The 14,454-nt window shown below is 43.1% G+C and overlaps 1 non-coding gene across 1 annotated transcript; it reads left to right on the forward strand.

Moving 5' to 3' along the window:
- The first annotated feature begins 4,872 nt into the window (after positions 1-4,872).
- LOC119467445 lies at positions 4,873-4,940 on the forward strand. Its single transcript, XR_005195981.1, has one exon. It is a non-coding gene; the product is annotated as a small nucleolar RNA SNORD77 (small nucleolar RNA).
- Positions 4,941-14,454: the final 9,514 nt, after the last annotated feature.

The following is a 14,454-nucleotide window of genomic DNA, read 5'->3' on the forward strand; positions in this document are numbered from 1 at the left end:
ATGAATACCCAATATACTTCATCCATAATGTTCCCTGTTTGTTTCTTTTGGGTTAGTGTGACACAAAAATAAATAAATAGGCTGGGCATGGTGGCTCATGCCTGTACTCCCAGCACTTTGGAAGGCTGAGGGGGGCAGATCACTTGAGCTCAGGAGTTGGAGACCAGCCTGGGCAACACGATGAAACCCCATCTCTACTAAAAGCACAAAAATTAGATGGGTGTGCTGGCACATCCCTGTGGTCCTTGCTACTGGGGGGATGGGTGGAAGGATTGCCTGAGCCTGGGGGGAGGAGGTTGCAGTGACCCGAGATCATGCCGCTGCACTCCAGAGCAAGACCTCGTCTCAATAAATAAATAAAGTCTCTGCCCTTGGTTCCTGGCACAGAGCTTCTAAAACCCTTGTAATTTCCTGAGCCATGGGGTGTGAGGTGCATCCTTTGTTCCAATATTTGGTCTTTGACCCTGGTTCCTGACACAAATGTCTTAGGGTGATAGGAATATCTTTTGATCTGAGGAGGTGACTCCCATCTATTTCCTAGATGGGAGCTGGTCACCAGAAAAACTAAGCGATGCTTAGATGCTTAGAACCTTCGGCCTTACTCCCATCCTCTGGGGAATGGAGAGGGCCTGGGGATTGAGTTAATAATCAATCATGCTTACATGATGTAGCCTCCATTAAAATGCCTAAAGCATAGGGCTCAGAGAGTGCCTGGATCAGTGAACAGATCCACATGCTGGGAAGGTGGCATACCCCAAGTCCCACTGGGACAGAAGCTCCTGTACTCAGTTTCCTTCCAGATCTCAGCACATGTACCTCTTCAACTGGCTGTTCCTCTGAATCCTTTATAATAAACTGGTACATCCTTTATAATAAACTGGTAAATGTGAGTGGTTCCCTGAGTTCAGTGAGCTGTCATAGCAAATTATTACTATTATTATTTGAGATGGAGTCTTATTCTACCGTCCAGTCTGGAGTGCAGTGGCATGATCTCTGCTCACTGCAACTTCCCGTGTTCAAGTGATTCTCCTGCCTCAGCCTCTCGGGTAACTGGGACTACAGGTGCATGCCACCATGCCCGGCTAATTTTTTTTTGTATTTTTAGTAGAGACGGGGTTTCACCATGTTGGCCAGGCTGGTCTTGAACTCCTGACCTCAAATGATCCACCCACCTCGGCCTCCCAAAGTGCTGGGATTACAGGCATAAACCACCGCGCCCAGCCCATAGCAAATTACTAAACCTGTGGGAATCTTCAATATGTAGCCAAGTTGAGTAGAAGTGTGGGTTATCTGGGGTCCAATTTCTCATGACTGGCATCTGAAGTGGGGGCAGTTTTGTGGGACTGAGCCTTTAACCTTGATGTCTGCACTAACTCCAGGTAGTTCAAGTCAGAGTTTAATTGTAGGATACCCAGTTGGTATGGAAAGAGTTGAAGAATGGGTTGGTGTTGAACAACCTTTCACACATTGGTGTCAGAGTGAAGTGTGAGAGTAAAGAAACAGGGTTTCCCTTTTCAGTAAGTGCAAACTTGTTTTAAAGTGAAGTCAAAGTTGACAGGGCAAATGGTGCTGGGTGTGTGTTGGGGGCCAATTCTCCACAGGTCTTTGGCGTTTCTGCGCATCTTACAAGCAGAGGCACTGACTGCCTTTGTTCCAGACTAACTTTTGTAGAATATTTATATAGCAAACGGCCTTAGAAGATGGAAATAATGTCTCCCTTCAGAGCAAAGGGCAGGCTTCTTGACTGGCCCATTATAACAAAGATAATGTCTCCCTCCAGAGCAGGGGTGTCCAATCTTTTGGCTTACCTGGGCCACACTGGAAAAAGAAAATTGTCTTGGGCCACACATAAAATACACTAACACTAACGACAGCTGATGAGCTAAAAATAAAATTATAAAAAAATTCAAGTTTTAAGAAAGTTTATGAATTTGTGCTGGGCCACATTCAAAGCTGTCCTGGGCTGCATGTGTCCCATGGGCCATGGGCTGGAAAAGCTTGCTCTAGAGCAAAGGTCAAGTATGCTTACGGACCATTATAAGACATTTGAGCTCCCTAAACTTAGGGTTCCTCTCTTATAATGCAACCCACACATGTGCAGGTGTCATCTGGTCCTCTTTGCGTTGCTCTGTAAGAATTAGGCTTAGGGAAGCAGTACAAATGCTGATGCTATGGCTACTGCTATTGCTGTGAGGAATGAAGTGTCCTTATTCTATGTCTCTAACCCTGGAGTCTCATGTCTTCACTAGCATCTATAAAACTGTGCTAAACTAACTTATTTGTTTACAAGTAAAATCTTATGGACTGGGTAAAGAAAATGTGGTATATATACACCATGGAATACTATGCAGCCATAAAAAAGAACAAGATTACGTCCTTTGCAGTGACATGGATGGAGCTGGAGGCCATTATCCTTAGCAAATTAATGCATGAACAGAAAACCAAATACCACATCCTTCCACTTATAAGTGGGAGGTAAACAATGAGAAAACATGGACACATAGAGGGGAACAACACATACTGGGGCTTCTTGGAGGATGGACAGTGGGAGGAGGGAGGGGATTATGAAAAAATACCAATGGAGACTAGGCTTAATAGCTGGGTGATGAAATAATCTATACAACAAACCCCCATGACGCAAGTTTACCTATGTAACAAACCTGTATATCTTGCACATGTACCTATGAACTTAAAATAAAAGTTAAAAAAAAATCTTAGACCTTTCACAGTTCTTGAAACTACTAACTTGGGAGAACATAATCTATAGACACATTTGTAGCCAGGATATCAAGTTTCCTAGAAAAGGTAGAATTGTCAGTATGTGTCATGATAGTGGTGATGATCATATATTGGGAGTATGAGTTCGATTATATGAAAAAAAAATAAGTTGCCTGATTAACCTTACCAACCAGCTTCTTCAGAGGCTAAGCAGGTAACATAATTGAGCTACATGGGCTGAGATGAAGCCATCTATACAGTCCAGCCAATTGTTGCCTCAATTAAATGAGGACCACTTTTTAGCAGATTTTCCAAGTGAATGAAGCCTGAAATACAGATTTTTACATGAAAGTCCCAATTAATAAAGGTTGAAGACTAATTCACTTTTAATTTTTATTTATTTACTTATTTGTATTTTTTGTAGACATGGGTTTCACCATGTTGGTCAGGCTGGTCTTGAACCTCTGACTTCGTGATCTGCCCGCCTCAGCCTCTCAAAGTGCTGTGCTGACATTACAGGCATGAGTCACTGTGCCCAGCCTAATTCACGTTTTAAATAGCATGCTTTACATTACATTAAGCTAAACAAAAACCTACTGTTATGTGCCACCTCTGCATCAGACAAATGGAAAATTGCCCAGGTCTCTTAAGCCCCTGCCCACAAGAAATAAGCAAGTGGAAATTAAGGCTCATATAAAACCACTAATCAAACCAAGGTAGATCAGGACCTGCATCCTAACTCCCTGTCTCCATGATAAGACCAGGATAAGTGTATTCATCATCCTCTTTCCTCTTTCACATATGGTCTCTTGTTGCTCACTTATTACTCATCTTTCTCTAATTACAGGTATTGATCGACTTACCACCTATGCAACTTACGACCATTTGACTTTGCAACCACAATCGCTAGCCACACTGCTCCGCGTCTGGCAGTGCAAACGTTGCCCAGCTGGGCGTACGACAGTGCGGACCAGCTTCCAGCAGCACTGCCATCTCCTCGTGCACCATTTCAACTGTACATATAGCCTGCTCAACTTACGACCAAATCGTGTTACGACCGGTCCGCGGTCCCGACCGTGGTCGTAAGTCAAGCACTAACTGTATAGGCTTTGTGTTTATATACCCAATTTCACCCATGTTAATTCATGTTGTTTTGAAAAAAATCATTAAGACAGAATCATAAATAATAATAGCTAACATTTGCTGAGTACTTAATTGTGTATGAAGCACTATAGCAAGCAATTTGCATACATTATTGTCTTAGTCAGTTTGGGACGTAAAACAAAGTACCATAGACTGGGTAGCTTGTAAACGACAGAAATTTACTTCTCACCGTGCTGGAGGGGAGAAATTGATCAGGCGTGGGTTCTGGGGAGGACCTTCTTGCTGGTTGCAGACTACCGATTACTCCTGGTAGCTTCACATGGCAGAAAGAGAACTAGAGAGCTCTTTGGGGACTCCTTTATAAGGGCACTAATCCCTTTCATGAGGGCTTCATCCTCAGAACCTAATCCCCTCCCAAAGGCTCATCTCTTCATACCATCGCATTGAAGGTTTGGATTCCAACATCTGAATTTGGGAGGGGGGCATAAACATTTAGTTCATGACATTTAACTCATTAAAGTTTCATAACAATCCTTTTGGAATAGTGCCCCAATTTTATAGTTGAGAAAAAAATAGTTTGGAAAGGTGGCTGCTGAGAGCTGGAGATAGGAGGGAATGAGAAATTATTATTTAATGTGTATCAAGTTTCAGTTTGGAGAAATAAAAAGAGTTCTGGGGATTCATTGCACAATGTGAACACACTAAACACTACTGAACTGTATACTTCAAAATGGTTAAAAGGGTACTATGTTCTTCATGCTTTTTTTTTTTTTTTTTTGATATGGAGTCTCACTGTGTTGCCCAGATTGGAGTGCAATGGCAAGATCTTGGCTCACTGCAACCTCCGCCTCCTGGGTTCAAGCAATTTTCCTGCCTCAGCCTCCCGAGTAGCTGGAATTACAGGCACCTGCCACCATGCCAGCTAATTTTTGTATTTTAAGTAGAGACAGGGTTTTGCCATATTGACCAGGCTGGTCTCGAACTCCTGACCTTGTGGTCCACCCGCCTTGGCCTCCCAGAGTGCTGGGATTACAGGTGCCCGGCCAATGGGTACTATGATAGTTGCATAGTTCAGCAGATCGAATCATCAAGAGATTTAATATTTATCTGATGTATCTGGGGCAATTTTTTAATAATTAAGAAGGTAAATGTTATGTTATCTGTATTTTACCACAATTTTCAAAATAAAGAAATATTACAAGTTAAAAAGGCTGGAAGCATCTAAACCAAAATGGAAGCAACAATTATATTTAGAGAGTATAAATGGAACAGTTGTTAGAGGTACTATTGGGGTGCATCTTATCTGGTGCACTTTTCTCTATTTATAAATTTGCAAAAATAAACATAAAAATAGTTGAGAGGGAGAGAAAGGGTTGATACTGTGTGAAATGCCCCACAGGGCACACCAACATGTCTATTTCTGGAGCCATCTCCTTGTTTGTTTCCCAGCTCCTGCTGTGCCCTCCACATCACTCTGTTCACAACCAGCCATCTGGGTAGGTTGATTGGCTTTCTAATGACTGTTAGTCTACAACAGCCCCAAAGAAATAAAGTGATTGTGGTTACTTTTAGCAATCTATAAACTCATTTAACAATCCAACTTATGTAATCTCATCATGCCCAGCAGCTAAGGGCCACTGCTCTGGGCTTTTTTGTCCCCACTTTGCTCAGGGCCCTACGACTCTGTCCCCAGCAACCATCAAATAATATACTTTGGCCAGGTCCACAAATATGTATTGAGCAATGCCTATACACAAAACAGGAACCAAGGGAGTTTCCTGAGGCAAGCCCACATATTTTTTGGGAGGTCACAGGGGGAGTCCTTTGGCCCCGCTTCCTTGGGTTCCAGATTGAGACGAAAGAGAGGAGCCCAGGCTATGGCTGTGAGATCACAGATTGCCCTGTGGGTGATGCTGAAAATGTTGGATTGGGGAGGAAGAGAAATTCTAATAACTTTGTAGACCAGACTCATCTCATATTAATGAGAGGTTCCTACGTTTGGCAGGCATTGGCCACTTTAGGTTAGAGCTTGAGATTTCAGCTTCCAATGTGTATGTATATATAGAGATCATGCAGCCGGGTGCGATGGCTCATGCCTGTAATCCCAGCACTTTGGGAGGCCGAGGAAGGCGGATCACGAGGTCAGGAGATCGACACCATCATGGCCAACACAGTGAAACCCCGCCTCTACTAAAAATACAAAAATTAGCTGGATGTGGTGGCATGTGCTACTCGGGAGGCTGAGGCAGGAGAATCGCTTGAACCTAGGGGTTGGAGGTGGCAGTGAGGCGAGATCACACCATTGCACTCCAGCCTGGAGATGGAGTGAGACTCCATCTCAAAAAAAAGAGAAAAAACAAGGTATTATTGCAAGGTGGAGGAAACTATTGTAATAGGGAGGATGCGCCTGACTGTAAAATCTGCAAGAAAGGGATTTAATACATGCAGTTGATCAGCATCACATGCTGTCCAGAATTATTTAAAAATATTTTATTATCAATCTTTGTAACATACCTATGAATATGTTTAATCACACAGTTGAAAGGTTTGAGGTATATGAAGATAATGAGATGTATCTAAAACTTTCTCTTATTCAGCAATAGGTCAGAGTATGGAATTTACGCTTTCTTGCTAATATTTAGAACACACCGGCCGGGCGCGGTGGCTCACGCCTGTAATCCCAGCACTTTGGGAGGCCGAGGCGGGTGGATCACGAGGTCAAGAGATCGAGACCATCCTGGTCAACATGGTGAAACCCCGTCTCTACTAAAAATACAAAAAATTAGCTGGGCATGGTGGCGTGTGCCTGTAATCCCAGCAACTCAGGAGGCTGGGTCAGGAGAATTGCCTGAACCCAGGAGGCGGAGGTTGCGGTGAGCCGAGATCGCGCCATTGCACTCCAGCCTGGGTAACAAGAGCGAAACTCCGTCTCAAAAAACAACAACAACAAAAAAGAACACACCGATTGGGCATGGTGGCTCACGCCTGTGAGGATCCCCAGGAGTTTGAGATCAGCCTGGGACACGTGGCGAGACCCCATTTTTACAAAAAATACAAAAATCAGCCAGGTGTGGTGGTGTGCCTGTGGGTCCAGCTACTTGGGAGGGTGAGGCAAGATGAGCACTTGAGCTCAGGAGGTCGAGGCTGCAGTGGGCTGTGTTTGCACCACCGCACTCCAGCCTGGGTGACACAGCGAGATCCTGTTTCAAAAACAACAACAACAACAACAACACCACACACACACACACACACACACAATGAATAGAAAAGAGGGGAGGTAGCCAGATTTGGTAGCATTAAAAATTGAGACAATGCAATAGCACTGAAATCTCTTACTCTAGATACCTGATATTATGCTATTATTTTTGAGTAACTTTATTTTTCCAGGAAAGCCTCAAATTTAAATATTCTGTCCTGCTGTCAGAATATGAACATTTGACTTTATACAATTTTTAGTTTGTTAATACTGTCATAATACCACTGGGCTTGTCAAAACATCTGTATGTATTTCATTGTAACAAATTACAGGCAGCCCTTCTTTTACAAATTGTCCAAAGCAATCTTAATAAGCAGAAGGAATAATTATAATTGTACTGTGACCTTTGCAAATTATTAAAAACACCAAAATTTGTCTTCCTGTCATTTAGAAATGTATAGGAAATCAGAAATAGTAAAATTAGTGTTTATTTAGTGCATTGTAATTTAAAACATTAGACAAACTGAGAATTAGAGGGTTTCATTTCTTTGTAAAAAGTTATAAAAAGTAGGCGAGGGGCAGTGGCTCACGCTGTAATCCCAGCACTTTGGGTAGCTGAGGTGGGCAGATGACTTGGGGCCAGGAGTTCGAGACCAGCCTGGTCAACATGGCAAAACTCCATCTCAACTAAAACTATAAAAAATTGACCGGGCATGGTGGGTCACGCCTGTAATCCCAACACTTTGGGAGGCTGAGGCGGGTGGATCACAAGGTCAGGAGATGGAGACCATCCCAGCCAACATGGTGAAACCTCATCTCTAAATATACATATATATATATATATATATATTTAGCCAGGCGTAGTGGTGGGCACCTGTCATCCCAGCTACTCAGGAGGCTGAGACAGGAGAATCGCTTGAACCTAGGAGGCAGAGGTTGTAGTGGGCCGAGATCGCGCCACTGCACTCCAGACTGGGCGGCAGAGCGAGAATCCGTCTCAAAAAAAAAAAAAAAAATCAAAAGTAGTTTGAACAGTGTTTGCCTCCTTCTTTTTATAGTACAACTTACAACATGGAGCAAGCACCTTTTCTATACCTTCGCAAATTGTCATACTCCTTTCTAAGTTTGGATCAGCTTCCAACATTTTGTCCTTTGCAATATCTCCAGGAGTTCCTTTAATGTGAAGTTTTTGCTGGCATCACTCCCTTGGAGACATCTTTTCAGCACCACCATTTTCCTCATTTGTAAGTTTCATAAGTTCCCCTTCACTAAGTTCCTCTGGTTGCATAAGCATCTCTTGAGAACGAAGGCAGGGTCAGCATTCCCACAGTCAGCTTTTTCTTCTATAACTCCATTTATGTTTGATGCAAATTTAACTTCCAGTACAGTAGTTTCCCCTTATCCATGGTTTCACTTTCCATGGTTTCAATTAACTGCAATCAACTGCAGTCTGAAAATATTAAATGGAAACTTACAGAAATAAACAAGTTTTAAATTGTGAATCTTTCTGACTAGAGCAATTAAATCCTACTCCATCCCACCCGGAGGTGAATCATCCCTTTTGTTCAGCAGGTCCACGCTGACTTTGACCTACCATCTGTTAGTCACTAGACACCATCTCAGTTATGAGATGGAAAAAAATTAGTAGATATAGAGCTTGGTACTACCTGCAGTTTCAGGCATCCACTGGGAGTCCTGGAAGGTATCACCCTCAGGTAAGTTGGGACTACTGTACATCAAAACTGTGCAAAGCAAGGACTAACTAGCAAAACCATGTGATTCCATAGCATCTCACAACTCTGAGTAAACAAGTGCTTTCCCAGGGTTAGTGTCAGAGTTTAATTTGTACAAATAACTTGATGATCATGGGATGACCCAAGATGTCCCTGGAATGCTTACACAAGTGCCCTTGCACCCCACAGGAGAGGGAAGATGATTTGGGGTTCTGACCACAGCCCTTAGATACCTGGGACTGAACACTCCCAGGGAGAGAAAAGCACCACACTCAAAGACTGCTCCTGAAAAGACTAGTGGGAGTAGGCCAGGCATGGTGGCTCATACCTGAAATCCTAGCACTTTGGGAGGCCGAGGCGAGCAGACTCCTTAAGCTCAGGAGACCAGCCTGGGCAGCATGGTGAAACCCTGTCTCTACAAAAACATGCAAAAATCAGCCAGGCGTGATGGAGCACGCTTGTAGTCCCAGCTACTCAGGAGACTGAGATGGGAGGATCACTGAGCCCAGGGAGGTCAAGGTTGCAGTGAGCCATGATCGCCCCACTGCACTCCAGCCTGGGCAAACCTGGGCAACAGAGTGAGATCCTGTCTGGGGAAAAAAAAAATTGTAGTGGAAGTATCGGGGCTCACTTGGAGCAAGTATTTGACGCAGTGACCTGCAGAAGACCTCTGAGAAGACAGTTAGGCCTCAGCCATTGCCTCAAATTTGAATCGTTGATTGCGAGAGCTTCACAGCATTATATTCACCAATCAAGGGCACTTCCTGAGCAGCTGGTCACTCAGGATGTTGCTGAGAAAGGCACTTTGCTCTGCCCAGCAACAGAGGGGGCTGGGACTATTCCAAGTACAGAGAGAGTTAGTTGCAGAGAAACACTGCTGAAAGAATCAGTGGAAAAATCAACCAGGAGGGGCTGTTTTTGCATTTCTTTGGCTACTATTTACTGGCCTATGCAATATTTTATAAACCTCACACAGCAATACTTGCTCTTTTATTCAACAAATTATTACGGAGCACCAACTCTGGCCCGCACTATGCAAAGTCCTTAGATAAGGTGGTGAAGGTCACAGATTTCTTAGGAGGGTAGCCACAACTGATCACGTCATTTTATCAAGATATCAAAATAAGTGCCACAAAGGAGATTCACAGGGTGGCATAACAACATACAAAGCAGAAGGGGTATTTGGGGAAGATAGCTTTCTTGAGGGGGTAATAATTGAGCTGATCTTTGAATAAAATGAAGGTGTTAACATACCTTTGAATAAAATGAAGTGGATTTAACATACAATGTTGGTAATCTGGATACAATCTTGGCTCTTCTGAGAGCATGGCTACCCCCGATTGACCACAGCCTCACTGGTAGGACCCAGATAATTTTGTTAAGATGCTCTATTCTACTCCATTAAAATGTAAGGTCCACAAAGGCAGAGTCAATGTCTCCTTTGTCCCAGACAGTACTCCTGGCATAGTCATTAGGATTTGCTCTATAAACACCCAGCTTCCTTAGCACTTGGCAGGGGCTGTGGGCACAGCTCTCATATGCATGCTCTACAGTTTCCCAAAGATCCCTAGTGGGACCGAGCCCCAGTTCCCCACAGTGATAACCTACTTGACATTGCACCCTTTACTGTCTGCCTTCCCTCCCCTGTCTCATTTCCACACTCCTTTGTTAGTATTTCCTGAGATCATCTCCCAGATAAACAAATTACTTGCACTGAAACTCCCAGGACCCGCTTCTGGGAGAACACAAACTTGGTCAGCTGTCTATGAGAGTGCCATTTTCCTGGGAATGTGCTAAGTATTTGACGTAAAGTTGTATTTGGGAAGTTTAAGACGTATTCACTGTATTTTCCCATGCCTTACAGATTAGAAATGGGGGCTCTAAGAAGTAAGAAACTGGCCCAAGATCTTATAGTAAGTTAGTGGTGGACCTAAGATTCCAAACAAGACAGTCTGACTCTAAAACTGCATCCTTAACCAATATAAAGTTTTAGGCTTCTGAAACATAATTTGTCAGCCGGGTGCACTGGCTCACCCCTGTAACCCCAGCACTTTGGGAAGCCAAGGCCAGCGGGTCACTTGAAGCCAAGAGTTAGACCAGCCTGGCCAACATAGCAAAACTCCCTCTCTACTAAAAATATAAAATTAGATGGGTGTTGTGGTGGACACCTGTAGTCCCAGCTACTCAGGAGGCTGCGGCAGGAGAATCACTTGAACCTGGTAGGTGGAGGTTGCAGTGAGCCGAGATTGCACCACTGCACTCCAGCCTGGGCTACAGAGCAAGGCTCTGTCTCGAACAAAAAAAGAAACATAATTTTTCAGCTGTCAAGAAGCTCACATTAACTTCAAGTGCGCCCATCAAGTAGCACCAGCAAAGGCCATCTGCATTTGTGAATCCTCTCTGATTGTACTCACTCTGCTTACTTTTAAGGACAATTCGATTTTATTTGTATTTATTTATTTTTGAGACAGTGTCTCTCTCTGTCATCCAGGCTGGAGTGCAGTGGTGTGATCATAACCTACTGCAACCTCAAACCCCTGAGCTCAAGGGATCCTCCTGCCTCAGCCTCCCAAATAGCTAGGACCTCAGGCTCACACTATCATACCCAGATTATTTTAAAATTTTTTTTGTAGAGATGAGGTCTTGCTATGTTGCCTAGGCTGGTCTCAAACTCCTGGGCGCAAGTGATCCTCCCACTTTGGCCTGCTAAAATGTTGGAATCACAGGCATGAGACACCATATCTGGCTGACAATTCTACTTTACAGCAACCTGGGTTCAATAGTACTCTAAAATACAGATTACATTCTCAGTGGCGCATAAAATATTTTAGGGCAATTATTACCCTCATGGGGAGGGGCACGACTAAAGCAAACTGTAACCCAGGTTTTATCCTAATTTTCACAAAATCCAAAGAGTCCAAATGAGTGAATGTTTTGAAATTTGTAAAAGTTGATCCACATAAAAGCTACAATATGAGCCTATATCTTACTCCATACTTAAAGATGAGGTCAGGAAAAGGTGGTTAAGAGAAAAAGAAAAATTGTTTTATCTGAAAGGTAGAAAATAAAGAACAATCAGTGGGAGCTAAAAATCCAAAAGTTAGCTGAAGAAGTTCTAAATTGTAACTCCCAGGGTTTTAAGTGTTGAGATGAGTTTTCTTCATGCGAAACAAAAGGAAAATCAGTTAATGAGACTGAAGGTGAAGTGTTACGAATCTGCAGAGAAAGCAAGCTGACAGCTTGACTGGCATATTGAAGGAAAGGAGGAGAATGAATGGAAAGTTTATCAGACAAAGTTTACAGTTGCCTTTTTAACCTCAGCAATGAACAGGAGTGAGGAAGGAAAAAATGTTTTTATCTTTAAAATAAATGGCTAAAAATCATGGACAATAATTGTCTGGAAATAGGAAAGATTTGTCCAACTGCTATAAAATGCAATTGTGATGCATCTAAAGGCAAGAATGAGATAAAATAATGAAAATAGAATGCCCATAAAGAATTGAGTTATCCAGCCTGAGGTATCCAGCAAGGCACAGGTATTTTGAGGACCTGCCGGGGCCCAATAGAAACATGAATAATCAGGCCCAAAGATTACAGAGGCAGGCATGCATTACTTGAGAATGTTGTTTTTTCTCCTTTCCTCACTTTCCATTTGGATCCCTGATCTGCTGACTAGGTTAGCTTTCAACCATACTTTTTCTTCATCTCATGGTTTGCTGCTTTTTCTGTGAAGTGCTTGGTTGAAGTCTTTGATCCTTTGATTATTCCTGTGGCCTCTCCTAAGCAGGTGGCCTCAGAATTCAAACTTTGTCCTCAGTCCTGGATTTGTTCCCAACAGTTAGACTCCAAATATGAACAGCGTCAGATAGGTGATGGAACTTTGGGGGATACGCGAGTACCAGGGGCCTTCCACAATGCAGAGCAGTGATTTGAAAGTCAGGGTACCCATTGATTTTGGCCCAGCCTGCTTTGTTTACAGCTGTGGTTGGTGCCAGGACAGGTCAATGTCCCTTCTGATCATCCTCCATGGGATATACAGTGTGAGACCTTTTTTTTTTTTTTAATGTAAGTGGGTCACAGACCTATTCTTTGCCCTAACTTAAGGCACTGTTGGACTCAGATAGCCCGAAGGTAGGTCTATTTGTCAGGGTTCTACAAAGAAACAGAACCAATAAGAGACAGAAATAGATAGATAGATAGATAGATAGATAGATAGATAGATAGATAGATAGATATTTACTATGAGGAATTGGATTATGCAATTATGGAGGCTGCAAAGTCTCATAAAATACAGTGGGCAAGCCAGAGGCCCAGAAGAGCTGATGATGTTGTTCTGGTCAGGGAGCAGAAAAAGACCAATGTACCAGCTCAAGCAATCAGTCAGGTGAAGCTCCCTCTTAGTCTTTTTGTTCTATTTGTCTTCAATTGATTGGACGAGGGCCACCCACACGAGGGAGGACAATGTGCTTTACTCAGTCTACCAATTTTAATATCATTTCAAACTATGTTCATCCCAAAGCACAGACACACCCAGAATAATGTTTGACCAAATGTCGGGGCACTCCATGGCCCAGCCAAGTTGATACACTAGGTTAACCCTTACAGTAAGATCATCTTTAGAAGTAAGCAGAATGAGTATTGCCCCAATTTCTGGGAGATGTCCTGGGATGGCTCCTCACCCCCACCCACCAAAATGTCTATCCCAGTGTCCTATTGGCTCAGGAATAAATCAGAACAAATGAGAGGTTGTTTTGTATGTATGTATGTATTTTTTTAACATCGTGTTGCAATGGCCCAGAAGACTGATGAAAAGCTTTCATTTCTGCCCCTGTTTCTTCTGGCCTCTAGAAAGCCTTGTGAAATCAGGAGAGACCCTATGGCTTTTTTGACTCATCAGAGGAGAGAAAAAAACCAGACTTAGAAAACGACAAGAGACAGTCATCCAATAAAATACAGCCAACTCCTGTATATTACAAAATATTTTATATTTGTAATAGAAAGTTTTCTTTTACATTGGGACTGAATTCACGATACTAGTTGCTTCTCTTTCCTTCCAGCAGCTGCCAACTCTTCACCCTTCACCTGCAGCTGCTGCTGGAAAATGGCCACTGTCAGTCATCAGGAGGCGCCTTCCCATCAATGCTTAAATTGCATATTAGCCAGGATCTTTCATTTAAACAGAAAGTATCCAAATGCCTTATGCCTTCTTTTATGGCTAAATGGTAGCCACAAAAATGATGAGTTTCGGTAATTAAAATTCCTGAATTCCTTCAGGTTCCATTTGGAACCAGATTTCATTACAGATTTGTTTGTTTGTTTGTTTGTTTGTTTGTTTTGAGACAAGGTCTTGCTCTGGCACCCAGACACCTGGAGTGCAGTGGTGCCACTGTCGCTCACTGCAGCCCTGACCTCCCAGGCTCAAGCGATCCTCCCACTTCAGCCTCCTGAGTAGCTAGGACTATAGGCATGAGCCATCATGCACAGCTAATTTAAAATTTTTTTTTAGAGACAGGCTCTCCTTATGTTGCCCAGCCTGGTCTCAAATTCCTGGACTCAAGCGATCCTCCCACCTTGGTCTCCCAAAGTTCTGGGATTACAGGCGCGAGCCATGGCACCTGGCCCATTACCATTTTAATAATCTTTCCTATTATTTTGCTTTTGTTTGTTTGTTTGCCTGTCTTGTTTTTTGTGTTTTTTTTTTTT

The sequence above is a fragment of the Cebus imitator genome, unplaced genomic scaffold, assembly GCF_001604975.1.
Source record: "Cebus imitator isolate Cc_AM_T3 unplaced genomic scaffold, Cebus_imitator-1.0 Scaffold289, whole genome shotgun sequence".
In the NCBI taxonomy this organism is placed as follows: Eukaryota; Metazoa; Chordata; class Mammalia; order Primates; family Cebidae; genus Cebus; species Cebus imitator.